This window comes from Somniosus microcephalus, chromosome 28, assembly GCF_052327205.1.
Source record: "Somniosus microcephalus isolate GS21.2 chromosome 28, FLI_Smic_1.0, whole genome shotgun sequence".
In the NCBI taxonomy this organism is placed as follows: Eukaryota; Metazoa; Chordata; class Chondrichthyes; order Squaliformes; family Somniosidae; genus Somniosus; species Somniosus microcephalus.
The window spans coordinates 19,665,932-19,682,703 of NC_141014.1; positions in this window are offsets into that span (position 1 = coordinate 19,665,932).

Genomic DNA, 16,772 nt, shown 5'->3' on the forward strand with positions numbered 1-16,772 from the left:
CTGCTCAGGAATCCGCACCTCCACGAACACGGGTTCGGGCGGCTGGCGGAGGGTAGGGCTGTGGCTGGCAAGGTGACCAGAGTCGGGGACCTGCTCGATGGCGGAGGAGCGGGCTGGATGGCGCCAGAGGAGCTGGCGCGGCGCCTGTCCTGGGCCAACGTCCAGCTCGCGGTCGAAACCATCGAATCGGTAAAAGCGGCACTAGGCCCCGACTCCACTAGGTGTATCGAGGCGGCTCAAGCACGTGGGGCGATCCCGTCCGAGCTTACCCCCGTTCGGACGGAATTCCTCATCGGCGCCCGGCCCCGAAACTCCCCTCGGGAACCGGCGCCTCACAACTTGAGCCGTCTCGAGGAAATACCCTCCGTGCCTTTTCATTCCGCGCGGAGGGGTTTCCTGTACGGGCTGCTCCTGCACACTCTCCACTTTGCCATCTTCGTCTACCGTCCGGACACGCCTTGGCGTGGCGTTTTGCCGACCGGCGGTAGCGGAGGTCCCCAATGGAGGGCTCTCTATGCGGGAGTCCTCCCTTGTTCCATCGGGGACTTGGCCTGGAGGGTGTTGCACGGAGCGGTCCCGTGCAATAAGGTTTTAAGTAGGTTCACGGACTCCCAGGCCGCCTGCATTTTTTGCGGCCTGGAGGAGTCCGTGTTTCACGTTTATATGGATTGTGAGAGGTTGCAGCCCCTCTTTCACTACTTGAAGGGGCTGCTCCTCGATTTTTGGTTGCACTTCAGTCCCACGCTCTTGATCTACGGTCACCCGGTGCGGAGGGGAGCGGACAGGTTGGAGGACCTCCTTGTGGGCCTGCTCCTGGGCCTGGCTAAAAGAGCCATCAATTGGTCCAGGCAGCGGGCGGTCGAGGGGGTCGTCCAGCCGGATTGCCTGCATCTCTTCCGCGGCCATGTTCGCGCCCGGGTGGCCCTGGAGATGGAGCACGCGGTGTCCGCCGGTGCGCTTGAGTATTTCCGCGACCGGTGGGCGCCGCGGGGACTGGAGTGCATCATCAACACGGAAAACCAAATTTTAATTTGATTTGTTAAGCTTTAGTTGAACTTTTGTTTATTTACAGTCGAATTGGTTTTTTTTTGGGTCCAAATAAAAGAGTACCCTCTGTTCAGTAAATACCTGTTTTATTGTTCTCCTGCAGTCCGTGTATTATTGATACTCGGACACTGAACCGTTAACTCTGTTTCTCTCTCCACAGATGCTGCCTGACCTGCTGAGTATTCCCAGCATTCTCTGTTCACATTTCAGATTTCCAGCATCCGCAGTAGTTTTGCTTTGTTGGACGAGGTACCGGAGAGCGGATCTGTACTCCGACAAGGATCCAACACCTTCAGGAAAGTCGGGCAGCGGACGGTTAGAGGGAGAGACTCGCAATGAAAGTTTCACTCTCGTTGGATGAAGCAGGAAAAGCAATGGGTGGGGGTGGGGGATGAGAGAGCAGCAAGAACGAGAAACTATAAATGGATTGTTTCTGTGGAAATTTATGGTAATGACTTCTGAGATGTTGATAGCACGTGGGCTCAGGGAGTGCAAGGCCAGCATTGCTGCTTTCTCAGGGCAGGGAGAATATGTTGAGGGACGCAGCCTGCTCCACGGCAGAAAGTTTTATCCACCTGGCTCTTGCGGGGGATTCGAAGAGGCCGATTAATGACCCAGCTGGAGGTTTTTTCTCTGCTTCAGCATCATTTGAGCAACGAGAACTCTGAGGGTTTGAAAGCCAGATGTGTTGGAACCGAGGCGTCTGTCCGATAGCAGGGAGTTTGCATTGCAAAGCAGGTGGGTGATGTGTACGTTTTGTGGCTTCATTTTCGAGCCTTCTCCGTTGCTGTAACGCCCTCAGGAAAATGTGCCCTGAGAGGGTCGCGAGCTCTGGTTGTAAAGTGTGGGACTCCCGTCCTGAGGAGCTGGGCTCACAGCTCCGCCTCAAGCACCATTCCGACTTCACTTCATTAAAGGAGCTTTGATGTTAAATCGCATGTTTTGGCAGTGTAGTGTCCGTGTGTTGATAAAGACACTGAAGACAGGAGTTGGTTCATAGGTATTTACTAAGCAAAGTCTGGGGGGGGTTCTAACGGATATACACAATATACAGGCTTATATAGCCCGAGTGGCAATTACCGGCATTACAGCACACCTGGGGCTCTTAAAGGCACATACACTACAATTCCTCCCCTTTTAGCTAACCAGTACATCATATTTTAAGTAATTATTAATTACATGTTATAAGCAAAATAATATACATTGCTGTAGTTAATTAATTATAAGTTAGTCTCTCAGGAGGCTTCCTGACTCGGTCCGGATAACGCCTCGGGGGTGTAGTAGTTTCTGGTGGTGTAGTAGGTTCTTCCAGCAAGGCTGATTCGGCTTGAATGCCAGTGTCGGGTTCATCGGGTTCCAGTATCACCGGATCGGAGGTAGATATGGGTATCTCTACTCCATCGTTAGATGTATAGAGTTGTGGTGTAGGTTGTCCCTTTTCGGATGACTTTATGATTTGGTCAGCATGGCGCCTTATTATGCTTTCTCCGATGTCCACGGTATACATCAGTGGTCCTAGTCGTGTGCAGATAGTTCCAGGCTGCCATTTCTCGGTACGGTAGTCCCGGGCCAAAACTTGTTGACCTATCTGGAAGGTTCTAGTTGGCCTTTCATTCATGCCTTGAAACTGCCGGTTCTCCACGTCCCTTCTGATGTTGGGCTTGACCAAATCCAGCCGGCATCTTAGGTTTCTATTGAAGAACATCATGGCGGGAGTTTGGTTGGTAACCATATGTGTTGCATTCCTGTATGCGAATAAGAAGTTATCCACCTTGTGCTGAAGTTTTATGTCTTCATTACCCATGGCCTTTATGGCCTTCTTGAAGGTCTGGACAAACCTTTCAGCCATTGGTGGCGGGATGGTATGGGGCGGACGTGTAGTGCTTAACCCCATTGTTTTTTAAGAACTTTCTGAATTCTTCGGAAACAAATTGCGGTCCATTATCAGAACATAGCTGTTCCGGCAGCCCATTCCTGGCAAATATGGTCCTTAATACTGTGATGGTTTTTTCCGTGGTGGTGGAGGACATCTTTATTACCTCCGGCCACTTGGAGTGTGCATCAACCGCGATTAAGAACATTGAGTCCATAAATGGACCAGCAAAGTCGATGTGCACCCTTTGCCAGGGAGATGAGGGCCACTCCCATGGATGTAGAGGGGCTTGTGGTGGAGCGTTTTGGACCTTCTGGCATCCTAGGCAGCTCTTGGTCATTTCTTTGATGTCTCCATCGATACCTGGCCACCATACAAACGCCCTAGCTAGGTTCTTCATTTTCACTCCACCCAGATGCCCCTCGTGAAGCTCCTTTAGCACTTTATCCTGGAGTTTGGGTGGAATCACCACTCTGGATCCACACATCAAGGTTCCTCGGCACACTGACAGCTGTTCTCTTCTTTGCGAGAAGGCTGGCAACAGTGGTTCGCCATGTGCTGGCCATCCCTTCACTGTTAAATCGTAGACCCGTGAGAGAGTCGGGTCATTTCTCGTCTCCCTTTCAATGGCAGAATTTGTCACTGGTAGACATTCCACTATGGTAGAGTGGAACATCTCTATTGGGTCTACTGTAGGTGCCTCTTCTACCATTGGCAACAGTAGGCGCGATAAACCATCAGCATTCCCATGCTGTTTTGAACCTTTGTATTCTATGTTGTATTGGTGTGCCCCTAGAAAAAGGGACCACCTCTGTAGCCTTTGCGCTGTCATAATGGGAACACCTTTTTTAGGGTTGAATATGGAGATGAGGGGTTGATGGTCAGTCAACAAGGTAAATTTTTGTCTGTGTAGGTAATGGTTGAATTTCTTCACTCCCCATACCAGGCTGAGTGCTTCCCTGTCGATTTGGGCATAGTTACGCTCAGCTGAGTTTAATGAGCGTGACGCAAAAGCTATCAGCCGTTCTGAGCCATCAGGGAATTTATGGGATAATACTGCTCCTATGCCGTAAGGGGATGCATCGCACGCCAGTCTGATTGGCAGTGATGGGTTGTAATGAGCCAAAACTTCTTCGGATGTGATTAAGTCTTTGCATTTATGGAAGGCACGTTTACAGTCTTCGTTCCATTTCCAAATCACTCCTGTTTGTAGAAGTTCATTAAGAGGGTGTAGAAGAGTTGATAAGTTCGGTAAAAATTTATGATAGTAATTTATTAATCCCAGGAACGACCTTAATTGTGAAATATTTTCAGGTGCTGGGCTTTTATGACCGCTTCAATTTTTTCAGGTGACTTATGCAACCCTTTATTATTAATTATGTGGCCACAATATGATATCTGATTTTGGAAAAATTTGCACTTGGGGCGATTCACTCGTAGGCCCCGTTCTTTCAGCCTAGTGAGCACCTGCTCCAAATTGGCAAGGTGCTCGTTGTCGTTTTCTCCTGTTATAAGGATGTCGTCTAGGTAGCATTGAGTCCCCGGAATCCCTTGCAGGACTTGCTCCATAGCTCTTTGCCAGATAGCTGGAGCTGATGCTACTCCAAAAACCAGTCGATTGTACTGGTACAGGCCTTTGTGTGTGTTTATCGTGAGATACTTTTTAGAGGCGTCCTCAACCTCCATCTGTAGATATGCCTGTGCCAAGTCAATTTTGGTGAAACGTTTCCCTCCGGATAGTGAGGCGAAAATATCTTCTATCCTCGGAAGAGGATACTGTACTGTGTGAAGGACCGGGTTTACAGTCACCTTGAAGTCACCACAGATGCGAATTTTTCTCTGTTCTTCAGATTTATCTTTATTCAATGCTTTTTTCATGACTGGAACGATGGGTGTTGCCCATTCGCTTCAATCTATTTTGGATAATACGCCTGCTTTTTCCAAATTGTCCAGCTCTGCCTCGACTGCTGGACGTATTGCGTATGGCACCGGTCTTGCCTTAAAAAATTTGGGAATTGCTGCATCTTCCACTTTTATTGAGGCGGTGATGCCTTTCAAGGTTCCTAGTTTCTCTTGAAACACTTCCTTGGCGTTGGCCAAGATGTCTTTTAATCGTTCAGGTATGATGTCATCATTGTTTTTTTCCTTACTGGTCACCGTCAGTGCCTGAATGGAGTGCCAGTCTAAACGTATCTTCCTGATCCATTCACGTCCCAACAATGGTGGACCACCATCTTGTAGAATGTATAAATACAACTTTTGTATTTCTTTGCCGTTGTATACAACAGGCACCCTTATTTTTCCTTTGGGGTATACTTTCTGCCCCGTATATGTTTTTAAGATAATGGATGTGTCTTTTAGAGGTATATGCGAAAATAGCCTCTCGTAATCCCGTCGATTTATTACGGTCAGAGCTGATCCTGTATCTAGCTCCATTTTAACTGGGGACCCTGCTATTGTGAGGGTAACCCAAATGGTTTGGTAATCATCTTTGGCAAGTACATTATGTAATTTGAGACAGCTTAGTCTCTTGTTTTCGAAGTCGCTATCGCTCTTCTGGTCTTTGGAGCTACTGTCCGTCATCATTTGTACCTTCCTGTACTTTTCTTTATTGATTTTTTTTTTTCTGTCAGTGGATTTATTTTGTCCAGATCGGCATACCCGTGCAATGTGTCCAATCTTTCCGCATTGCCTGCATGCTTTGTCCTTGAACCAGCAGTCCCTCTGGTTATGGGTGGATCTGCCGCAGCGATAACATCTTTCGAAACCCTGTGTCATTTCATGGGTGCCAAAGTCCTGTGTCTTTTGTTGTATCTCTGCAGCTCCTTTTGCTGCTGCTTCGCATGATACAGCCATACTGAAAGCTTTGTCCAATGTTAAATCTTTTTCAGAAAGCAGTTTTTTTTGTGTTCCTTCACTTAAGAGACCGCAAACGAATTTGTCTTGAAGATAATCTGATAGTCCTGCTCCGAATTGGCAGTACTTTGATAGCTTTCTTAATTCGGTTAGGTAATCAGCGTTACTTTCATTCTTGTGTTGATTTCTCTTGAAGAACTTGAATCGTTCCACTATCAGCAGCGGTGTTGGGTTTAAGTGCTCCTGCAGGGTATCAACAATTTCTTTAAAATTCTTGTCCTTTGGTTTGGCTGGAGTGATTAAATTTCGTAACAGCCCATATGTCTTTGCGCCCATTAAGTTCAGAAGCACTGAAGCTTTTTTTTCATCTTCTATTCCATTTGCAGTGCAATATACCTCTATTCTTTCCACGTATGTGGTCCAATCCTCTATTTCGCTATCAAAAGCATCAATATTACCAGACTTAGGCATTTCAGAAAAGATATGGCACTTCCCGCGCTTTTTTTTCTTTTCTGTAACAAAGATATGGCGCTTCCCGCGCTTTCCCGCCACTGCTGCCGATAACAACGCTGTTTACTGCGGTTTCCGTTCTCTTTTTTTTTAATTTACTGTTGGAGACTCGTTCCCGCCGGAGGTCTGAACGCTGACCTGCTTGCCGCGCCGGCCGTCTCCCGAGTGCTCCCTCCCAGTCCGTTATTGCTTGCCTCCGATTTCGCTGCCTGTCTCAGCTGTAGAGCCAGCCACTGGAGCCCCAGCCTGACGCCCAGGAAGGATTAGCGCAGTACCTGCCACCAGCTTGGCCAGCTGGTGAAACCACAGCTTCTCTCACTTCCTTGAGTCTTCTGGACGCCCGAGGAATCGATGTCCTTGAGGTGCTGCCGAATTGCAGGTAAGTCCGTTTCCACTTCGTCGCCACTGTAGTGTCCGTGTGTTGATAAAGACACTGAAGACAGGAGTTGGTTCATAGGTATTTACTAAGCAAAGTCTGGGGGGGGTTCTAACGGATATACACAATATACAGGCTTATATAGCCCGAGTGGCAATTACCGGCATTACAGCACACCTGGGGTTCTTAAAGGCACATACACCACAGGCAGGGTGATGACAAACTGAGCTGTGTGCCCCGTACAGCCGTTCCCCTGCATTTATACTGCTCGCGGGTAGCACCCTTGCCTCTGGGGCCGTTCAAGGTTGTGGCCGTGCCTTCTGTTGGCTCCGCCCTAAGCTCTGGAATTCCCTGCCTAAACCTCTCTGCCTCGCTACCTCTCTCTCCTCCTTTAAGGCGCTCCTTAAAACCTACCTCTTTGACCAAGCTTTTGGTCACCTGGCCTAATTTATCCTTATGTGGATCGGTGTCAATTTTTTTGTTTTAAAATACCCCTGTGCAGCGCCTTGGGACGTTTTACTACATTAAGGTCGCTATATAAATACAAGTTGTTGTTGAGGCCCCACTCCAGGGACTTGAGCACATAAAGCTAGGCTGACACTCCAGCACAGTGCTGAGGGAGCGCTGCACTGTCAGAGGTGCCGTCTTTCGGATGAGACGTTAAACCGAGGCCCCGTCTGCTCTCTCAGGTGGATGTAAAAGATCCCACGGCACTATTTCAAAGAAGAGCAGGGGAGTTCTCCCCCGGTGTCCTGGCCAATAATTTTCCCTCAACTAACATCACTAAAACAGATTATCTGGTCATTATCACATTGCTGTTTGTGGGAGCTTGCTGTGCGCAAGTCGGCTGTCACCTTTCCTACATTACAACAGTGACTACACTTGAAAAAGTACTTCATTGACTGTAAAGCGCTTTGGGACGTCCTGAGATCGTGAGAGGCGCTATAGAATTGCAAGTCTCTCTCTCTGTGCCTCTGCTCCACGACTGGCCCACTCCAGCCCTGGACCTCTGTGCATGTGACGATTCTGAATCAGGTTCCAATAACAGGCCCACGTAATGCAACAGGCCCGGGTGGGGGTGAGGGGGATTCCATTCAGCAGGTCCGGGGGGGGGGCGGGGGGAGTGGGTGGGTGGGGGGGAAGATTCTATTCAGCAGGCCTGAAACCTGATGCTGAGCTTGTCCCATGTGTTGGTGAACTCCCGTTGTGATGTTGCTTTTTATGATACCACGAGATCACTGATGTGCAGAACCAGCTTTAGTGGGCGCAAAGTTAGCGGGCAGGACAACATGGGTGGGATGTTGCAGGCATGGTTGCTTGGAGGCAAAAAATAATTTTAAAGATTAAGACTTCATCAGCCCTCTGACAAAAGGGTCCCCCCCTCTTGTTCCCTGCCCCCAACCAAACAACATTAATCTCTGCTTCCCCTCAAGATGTTTTTCACTCTCTTCCCCCCCCGCCCGCCCCAAAGAAGTCTCGGTCTCTCTCATCCCCCGCCCCACCCCCTCTTCAACAGGATATCTCTGCCCCCCCCCCGCATCCACCCACCCAAATAGCTTTCTCTCTCAGTCTTTCATTTACTTTCTTTCCTTCACTTTCTCACTCATGCTCTCAGCAGGCTCTCTTCCCCACCCCCCCCTGCCAAACAGGGTCTCATTGTCTCGTTCCCTCCCATTGACATGGTTCCTGTCTCTTGCTGCCGCCCCCACCCCCTTCAATAAGCTGCCTTTCACTAGATGCCAGCTGTGGCACTGTCGGCAGCGCTCTCGCCTCTGAGTCATGAAGGTCATGGGTTCAAGTCCCTCTCCAGAGACTTGAGTATGAAAATCTAGGCTGACGCTCCCAGTGCAGTGCTGAGGGAGTGCTGCACTGTCGGAGGTGCCGCCTTTCGGATGAGATGTTAAACCGAGGCCCCGTCTGCTCTCTCAGGTGGATGTAAAAGATCCCATGGCACTATTTCGAAGAAGAACTGGGGAGTTCTCCCCGGTGTCCCGGGGCCAGTATTTATCCCTCAACCAACATCAATAAAACAGATGATCTGGTCATTATCACATTGCTGTTTGTGGGAGCTTGCTGTGCACAAATTGGCTGCTGCGTTTCCTACATTACAACAGCGACTACACTTCAAAACTACTTCATTGGCTGTAAAGTGCTTTGGGCTGTCCGGTGGTCGTGAAAGGCGCTATAGAAAGGCAAGTCTTTCTTTCCGTCTCCCTTCTTCTAAGTAATGTATATATTTCTATCTCTCCATGTCTCCCTAGATCCCCACAACAGAATATAAATACAAGTAAAACAATAAGAAATTGTGCCTCTCTCCTCCTGCAAGTGTCTCCCTGTTTCTGACCACTCTAATTCTTTCTGTCTTTCTCTAGTTTTCGGCTTGCCTTGTACTCTCTTTGCCTGCTTCTTATGCGCGTTTTCTCATTGCCGCCTGTGCGCCTCGACCTCCAACTCTGCGGATAAGATGTAAAGGGTTTAGTACGCAGAGCGAAAAAATTCAGTTGCTTTGCGCCTCCCGTTAGCGCCCGGGCGCGGCGCCGCTGACGCCTCCTGTGAAATTCAGCGGGAGGTTAGCGGCGGCGGTAGCATCCTGATAACGTCAATACCGTGCGCAGCGCCCCACTCGCGCCCCCTGACCTACCGCCGGACGCTATGTCCGACAGGGTCAGGGTGGTGTTCTTGCGGCTGCGGCGGCGCAAATTAAAGGGCAGGTGCCGGGCGGCCATTTTTCTTTGACCGCCTGCCCGCTCCTGCCCCCTCCCGGGGTGCCGGTTGCGATCGGCCAGCCCTGCGCTCCTCTTGAGTGCCGGGCTCTTTTCCCGGCACCCCGGTGGTCCAACAGGGCCCCCGGTACGTGCTGCATTAGGCCCCTCCCCTTTAATCAAGGGCGGGAGGCCTGCAGTACTGCGGCGCTATGTGCCGGAACGCGTGGCGCTACTGCACGTAGCGCCGCGATCTTCAATGGGAGCGTCCCAAGAGGGAGGGGGAGCGCTTCCAGTGGCACAGCCTTGGTCAGACCCCATCTGGGGCGCTGTGTTCAGTTCTGGGCCCCGCACCTCAGGAAGGAGGGGGAGCAGCGCCGATTCACCAGCATGATACCGGGGCTAAAAGGGTTAAATTATGAGCACAGGTGGCATCGACAAGCTTTTATTCCCTCGAGTATAGAAGATTGAGGTCAAGGTTTTTAAAATATTAAAAGGATTCGATAGGGTAGATACGGCGAAACTACTTCCTCTGGTGGGGGAATCAAAAACATAGGGACATCATCTTAAAATTAGAGCTCGGCCATTGAGGAACAAAATGAGGAAGCAGTTTTTCACACAAAGGGTAGTAGAAATCTGTAACTCTCCCCCCACAAGGCTGTGGATGCTGGGGGTCAGTCGGTGCTCTCAAGACTGAGATCGATAGATTTTTGTTGAGTCAGGGTATCGAGGGGTATGGAGCAAAGGTGGGTAAATGGGGTTAAGGTACAGATCAGCCGTGATCCAATTGAATGGTGGAGCAGGCTCGAGGGGATGAATGACCTACCCCTGTTTCTAATGTTCCCCTCCCCGCCCCCCCCCGCCCCGGGTCCTACTTTATCCAGGCCGAGCTGCCAAGCTGAAGCCTACCATCGCTTTCATCTCTTTCATATTGAGACTGTAACGGCCACCCAGGCCCAAAACTGGTCCTGGCCCCGGCCCCAAACCCACACGTCCAACCCTGCTCCTGTCCCTAACCGCGGACTGCGGTGTGCTCCCTGCTCTCTGCTGACTGACAGTTATAGTGGTATAAAAATATTACCCCTTCCCAACAGGGTCCATCTCTGCGTCTGCCCCATCCTCCCACCCCCTTAACAATGGGGTTCCTCTCTCTCTTCCTCACCAACAGGGTCTCTCTCTGCCTCTGCCCCATCCTCCCACCCCCTTAACAATGGGGTTCCTCTCTCTCTTCCTCACCAACAGGGTCTCTCTCTGCCTCTGCCTCTGCCCCAATGCATCAAAGCGTTCTCTCTCACATCTGCTGCTGCAACAAGGTCCCATTCCGGTTTTTCCTCTGTGCCCTTATAAGGATAGCATGCCGGACGCCCCTCAAAGGCCCTTATCAGAATTAATGCGGTTGGTACTGGATTTCCTGAATATGGTAAGAACCTGGGTGGGAAAATAAAATATATATTTTTTGAGAAGGACAATGGAAACAGTTTGAAAAGTCATTCCACTATAAAGCAAGGATTCAACTTGAGCTGCAATATACAGAGGGAATATAGCAAAGGATAGGTTCGGGGTTATGGTGCTAGACTGGCAACCCGGAAAGTTGTGAACTCAAATCTCACCGTAAAGTTACAGAGGAATTTACAGCACAAAAACAGGCCCAACTGGTCCACGAGGTGAAGGCCACTTGTCATAGAGTCATGGGGGAGAAATTCGGTTGATTTGCGCCTCCCATTAGTGCCCTAAGAGGGCGCTAACGGGGCGCAAAGCAACTAGCGCCGGGCGCGGCGCTGCCAACGCCTCCTGCGAAATTCAGCATGAGGTTAGCAGCGGCAGTAACCGTTAGCACCCCATGGCGCTGCGCCACCGGCGATGACGTCATCGTCGTGTGCAGCGCCCCGCTCGCGCCCCGGCCGCGATCTTCGGTAGCGCCCCCTGAATTACCGCCGGACACTATGTCCAATGGGGTCAGGGAGGCCTACCTGCGGCTGGGGCAGCGCTAATCAAAGGCGAGGTGCCGGGCGGTCATTTTTTTTGCTGGCACCTGCTTGCGCTCCCATCCCCGGCCCCCTCAGCGCACCCACCCCTCCCCCCCCGGTGGAGTGCCGGCTGCGCTCCATGAGCCCGGCACTCCTCTTGAGTGCCGGACTCTTTTGCCGGCACTCTGATCCCCGGGGGCCCAGCTGGGCCCCGGGTCACGCGGCACAAGGCCCCTCCCCTTTAAGAAGGGAAGGCCTGCAGTACCGCAGAGCAATGTGCCGCGATATTCCCTCGCAGCGCCCCAAGAGGGATGCGGGGCGCTTCCAGTGAATTTCGGCCACGTGGGCGCTTATTTTTTTCGGGGATAAAAGTAGCGCCCCGGCGAAGTTAACGCCCTAAAGGGGGCGCGACTCAATTTTCCCCCCATAGAGTCATAACAGCACAGAAGGAGGCCATTCAGTCCGTTGAGTCCGTGCCGGCACTCTGTAGAGCAATCCAGTCAGTCCCATTCCCCCGCTCTATCCCCGTAGCCCTGCAAGTTTATTTCCCTCAAGTGCCTATCCAGTCTCCCCTTGAAAACATTGAGGGGGAGAAATTCGGTGGAGCCACAAACGGGGCGCCCAGCTCGCCTGGGCGCCAGAATTACCGCTGTGATCGGAGCAGTTGCGACCGCCGGAAATTCATCTTGAATGCCCCAAGAGGGACATGGGGCGCTGCTCGAGGCGCTCCGCGTCCCTCTTAGGCTGCTGAAACTGAATATCGCAGTGCAAAGTGCCGCAGCGCCACACGCCGCGGCACGGCGCGCTGTGGTACTGCAGGCCTTCCTCCGCTTCTTAAGGGGGAGGGGCCTGCACCAGCGCGATGAGCGATCGCGAGTGCCGGCAAAAGAGCCCGGCACCGAGGAGAAGTGCCGGGCCCTCGGGACACAGCCGGCACTGCCCGGGGGGGGGGATCAGGAGGCCGGGACGGAGGTGCTGGCAGGCGGCCACCGGAAAAAATGGCTGCCCCACGCCTCCACCTTAATTTGCACCACTGCCACCACAGGTAAGCCCCGTGAACCGGGCGTGATTTGCGAACGGCGCTACAGAGGCGGGCGCTACCAAATATCGCGGGAGGCGTGGCCAGTGGCGCTAAAGCCACTGAGTGCCCTCTTTAGGTGCTAACTGGTGGCGCAGCCCACCGAATTTCTAGGCCTGAGTGTCTCCGCTTCCATCACTTCCGTCAGCAGTGAGTTCCAGGTCATCACCACTCGCTGCGTAAAAAAGTTTTTCCTCACGTCCCCCCTGTATCTCTTGCCCAAAGCCTTAAATCTATGTCCCCTAGTCCTTGCACCATCAACTAGTGGGAACAGCCTTTCCCCGTTTAGCCTATCCAAACCCGTCATAATCTTGTACACCTCTATCAAATCACCCCGCAACCTCCTTTGCTCTAATGAAAACAAATCCAGCTTCTCCAACCTGTCCTTGTAGCTAAGATCCCCCATCCCCGGAACCATTCTGGTAAATCTCCTCTGCACCCACTCAAGGGCCTTCACATCCTTCCTAAAGTGTGGTGACCAGAATTGGATGCAATACTCCAGTTGTGGCCTAACCAGCGCTTTATAAAGGTTCAGCATAACTTCTCTACTTTTGTACTCAATACCTCTATTTAGGAAGCCCAGAACAGAAGAGCTACAAAACCAATTCTAAGTCCACGTTGCCTGGTCTCCATTGCACGGGATGGCTCTCTCTCTGGTTTTCTCCTGCCTCTGTCAGATGTGGGGGCATTAAAAAAAGGAACAAGTTTAAGTGAGGTTGAGATCAGTTAAAAAGATGAGTTTGATGGGCCATGTGGTCATTTTCCATTCCTGGAAACTCTTACGTTCTGTGGCTAGTTTGAAACATGGACGAGTTTGAATCCTCATTGTTAACCGCAGTTTCTAATATTTCATTTGCTTTTCAGCCTGGATCAACTGTGACAGGTGACATGGAGAGGCAATTCGGTTTTTCACCGCACTTCGCAAGGAGGCCAAATCTGTCTCATGGGCCTCGGTCACAGACTGACGGGCGCTCATCACCCAAGTTGGTACAAAGTCAGCCAGCTCGTGACTCGTCGATCGGGCAGTGCCCCCTCAGTCCCATCCTGAAGCGCAAAATTACCGTCAGTTGCTTCTCACAGCGCACCAATAACGTGGTGACTGATGCTGGCCAGGACTCTGTTCGTGGACAGTCTCAAATACCCGGTTTTAAGAGCAAGGCTATGTCAAGCACTTCAGGTCGGCCGCCGGGCCCTACTAAACCGAACAGTGACTTATCCATCAGATCGTCTCCGAGTTGGATGATTGAAAGTAGCAAATCTCACTGTCTGACTGCAGCAAGGTCTGTGTACCAACCTGAGTCGGAGATGACGAGCTCTCTGGTTTCAGCCCAGCACAACACGTCTAAAAGACTTGTGACCCAACCTGCCAACAGGAAAGGAATGAGCCCCGCCTCCAGCCCCGTCCTCAAGTACAAGGACCTCACCATTGCGGAAGCGCAAAGGCAAAAAGCAGACTTAGATGAGCTGTTAAAGAAAGCTGCAGCGCTGCTGTGCCACAGCCCAGCTGGACACATAGGTCCAAACCCTGCCTCAAAGCTTCATTCTGCACCATCAGTTACTAATTCAGAACAGCGGACACAGAGCTTTCAGCCAGTGACCAACTCGGAGAGTCCGATAAAGGCCTCAGCGATTAAGCCATCGTTATTTACAGGTTTAGAGTGCTTAAATTCTCGCTTCTGGTTGGGTTCCGTCCTTCCCACCACCGGAGTCCAATCTATTGTGCAATGCCCAGCAGAAACTCAGGCTTCTCTACCGCTGAGCTCACGTCAAGACCGGGAGGGTGTCGGACCGGACTATTACAGTTTCATCCCCAGTTACCAGACCACGTTTCAAAATAGCTCGCAGAAGACAAGTCCAAGAGCTTCGTTTGGTTCAAGAGATGAGAAGCCATCTCGAGATGAATACAGGCCACAGGACCCAAGAAGTGTGGGATTGGAGTATTATAGTCTCATCCCGACTCAAGATACCAAGGCTCAAAGTGCCACTCGGTGGTCTGACCCAAAAGATACGTTTAGAGAGGGAAGAGCGCCTCCAAGTCTACAGAGATCATTAACTACATCTAAAGATTCAAAAGGTATAGGGCTCGAGCATAACAGCCTCATTCCCACTCGAGATGTCAGCTTTCCAAATGGTAAGCAGAGGCCAAGTGCGGAAGGATCTTTAGGGTTAAGAGAGCACCTCTCATCACCTCCAACTGAACGTAGATCACCAAATTCATCTCAAAACACAACATGCATTGAGCAAGACTACGAACATTGTGTGTCTACTCAGTACACGAATATCAAAAGAAGGATGCAAAGGGGAAGCTCCAGAGTTGCTTCAATCTTAAGAGATGAAGGGCCACCACCAAGTTCAGGACCTTTGATTATGGGGAACTGTGGCACGGACAGACAAAGGAAGCAACAGGAAAAGTCAAACGGTGTTGAGTTTCCACGCTCACCAAGAGGATCAAAGAGAAGAACGTCTCATGAAGGTTAGGCCAACTTAAACATTGAAATTCAATGAAGCCATGCTTGACTTTTTTTTTATAGTTCTGAGGGAGCTAAAGCCAACTGAATTATTTATACTCGGGTGCCATTCCTTGCCCTTCCGAGGGTAAAAATTGGACGCTACCTTTGCCGGGTAATTTTAGCGCCCCAAAAAGTTAGCGCCTCCGCGGCTGATTTTCTCAGGTAACGCCCCGAGAGGGAGGAGGGGCACTACTGGAAGCGCCCTGCGTCCTTCTTGGGGCGCTGTGGCACGTCGCGCCGCGGTACTGCAGGCCTTCCTCCCCTTATTAAAGGGGAGGGGCCTGGCGCAACGCATCCCGACACCCAGCTGGGCCACCAGGGATCGGGAGTGCCGGCAAACGAGCCAGGAGTGCCGGGCTCACGGAGAGCAGCCGGCACCCCATGGGGGGGTTTCATGGGGGCAGGGGACAGCAACGAGAACAGGTGCTGGCAGGCGGCCAGCAACAAAAATGGCCACCCGCCACCTCCCCTTTAAGTAGCGCTGCCCCGGCCCTGACCCCTAACGGTTAGCGCCGCTGCTAAACTCCCGCTGAATTTTGCGGGCGGCGTTAGCGGCGCGTGCCCAGGCGCTGGTTGATTTGCGCCCCGTTAGCGCCATCTTAAATCAACCAAATTTAGCCCCCAAGAGGACCTCCTCCTTCAATGATCCTATGCATCTTTGAGTGACTATATAGACGTGTATATGTATTATTATCTACTCCACCTTTCTTGCAGGACAAGATACAAAAACGCTGGGTGACCCTTCTCTCATCTATCTCTTTTTCTCTCTCTGTTGCAACTTTCCTTATCTTTCGCTATTTTATTGTTGCCACGATGTTGACTGCTCCACTGAACTTTACTCTCTATTGTCCCTACGGTCTGAAATGCTGCCTTACATGCTCCTCACCCTGCTTATTCTCCATCCTCCCTGCTCTTCATACTCTTCATGATCCCTGTATCCTCACTGTCTTGAAATTAAGCCTCATTTCATTCTCTCCATTCTCACTCATTCCTTCCCAGGACTTTGACACTGTGAATTTTTTTTTACCTTCATTAGTGTTCCCTTCATTTACAAGCTGGGGCTTTTAAAACACAATATAGACACCATATAACCACTACAGCTTGATTTACCTGGTCTTGACTACTCACATTTAATGGCACCCTGCAATCTCTGGTAATTTAATAGGAGCACATAATCATTGGCAGTTTAGGTGGGGCCTGTAATCTCTGATAGTTTACCTGGGGCCTGTAATGCCTGGTAGTTTGGTTGGGGCCTGTGACCTCTGATAGTTTAATGAGGCCTGTGATGTGCCTCAATAAATCCGAGACTCAATGTTAGCGGAACAAAGCAAGGCTTTTATTAACTTAGAAAGTAACACACAGTGGAGAGGTGTCTTCCATCCAGAGGTCTGCTGTACTGGATGTGAGACACGCTGGGCCTGCTTACATAGGGGCCAGGTATGGGCGGAGCCCTACACACAATACAATACAAGGTGAGGAAACAGAACTGAGGTAAGGGAAATGAAACTGAAACTAAACCACAGTCACAGGCACAATCACACACAGAGAATACAGATGAGTGATGAATGGCATATTTCATCACATTCACCCCTTCTATAGATTTAGTCTGTTCGGGGGTTTGATAGTCCTCTGTGACGTGGCTGTTGTGGTGCCGCGGGTGTCGGCTGGGTGTCCCCGGTGGCCTCCTGGGTCTCTGCCGGGGGCGCCGCCAGGGTTGTTGAAGGGGTAGTTGGTGGGGGTACCGTTGGTCGATGTTCTTCCGGGGGTGATGAAAGAGTAGTGGGTGGGTAAGAGTTGCTGTGATCGTTGTTGCTGCTGTTGTCGTGGTTGTTGTCGTTACCGGCTGGGGCGAT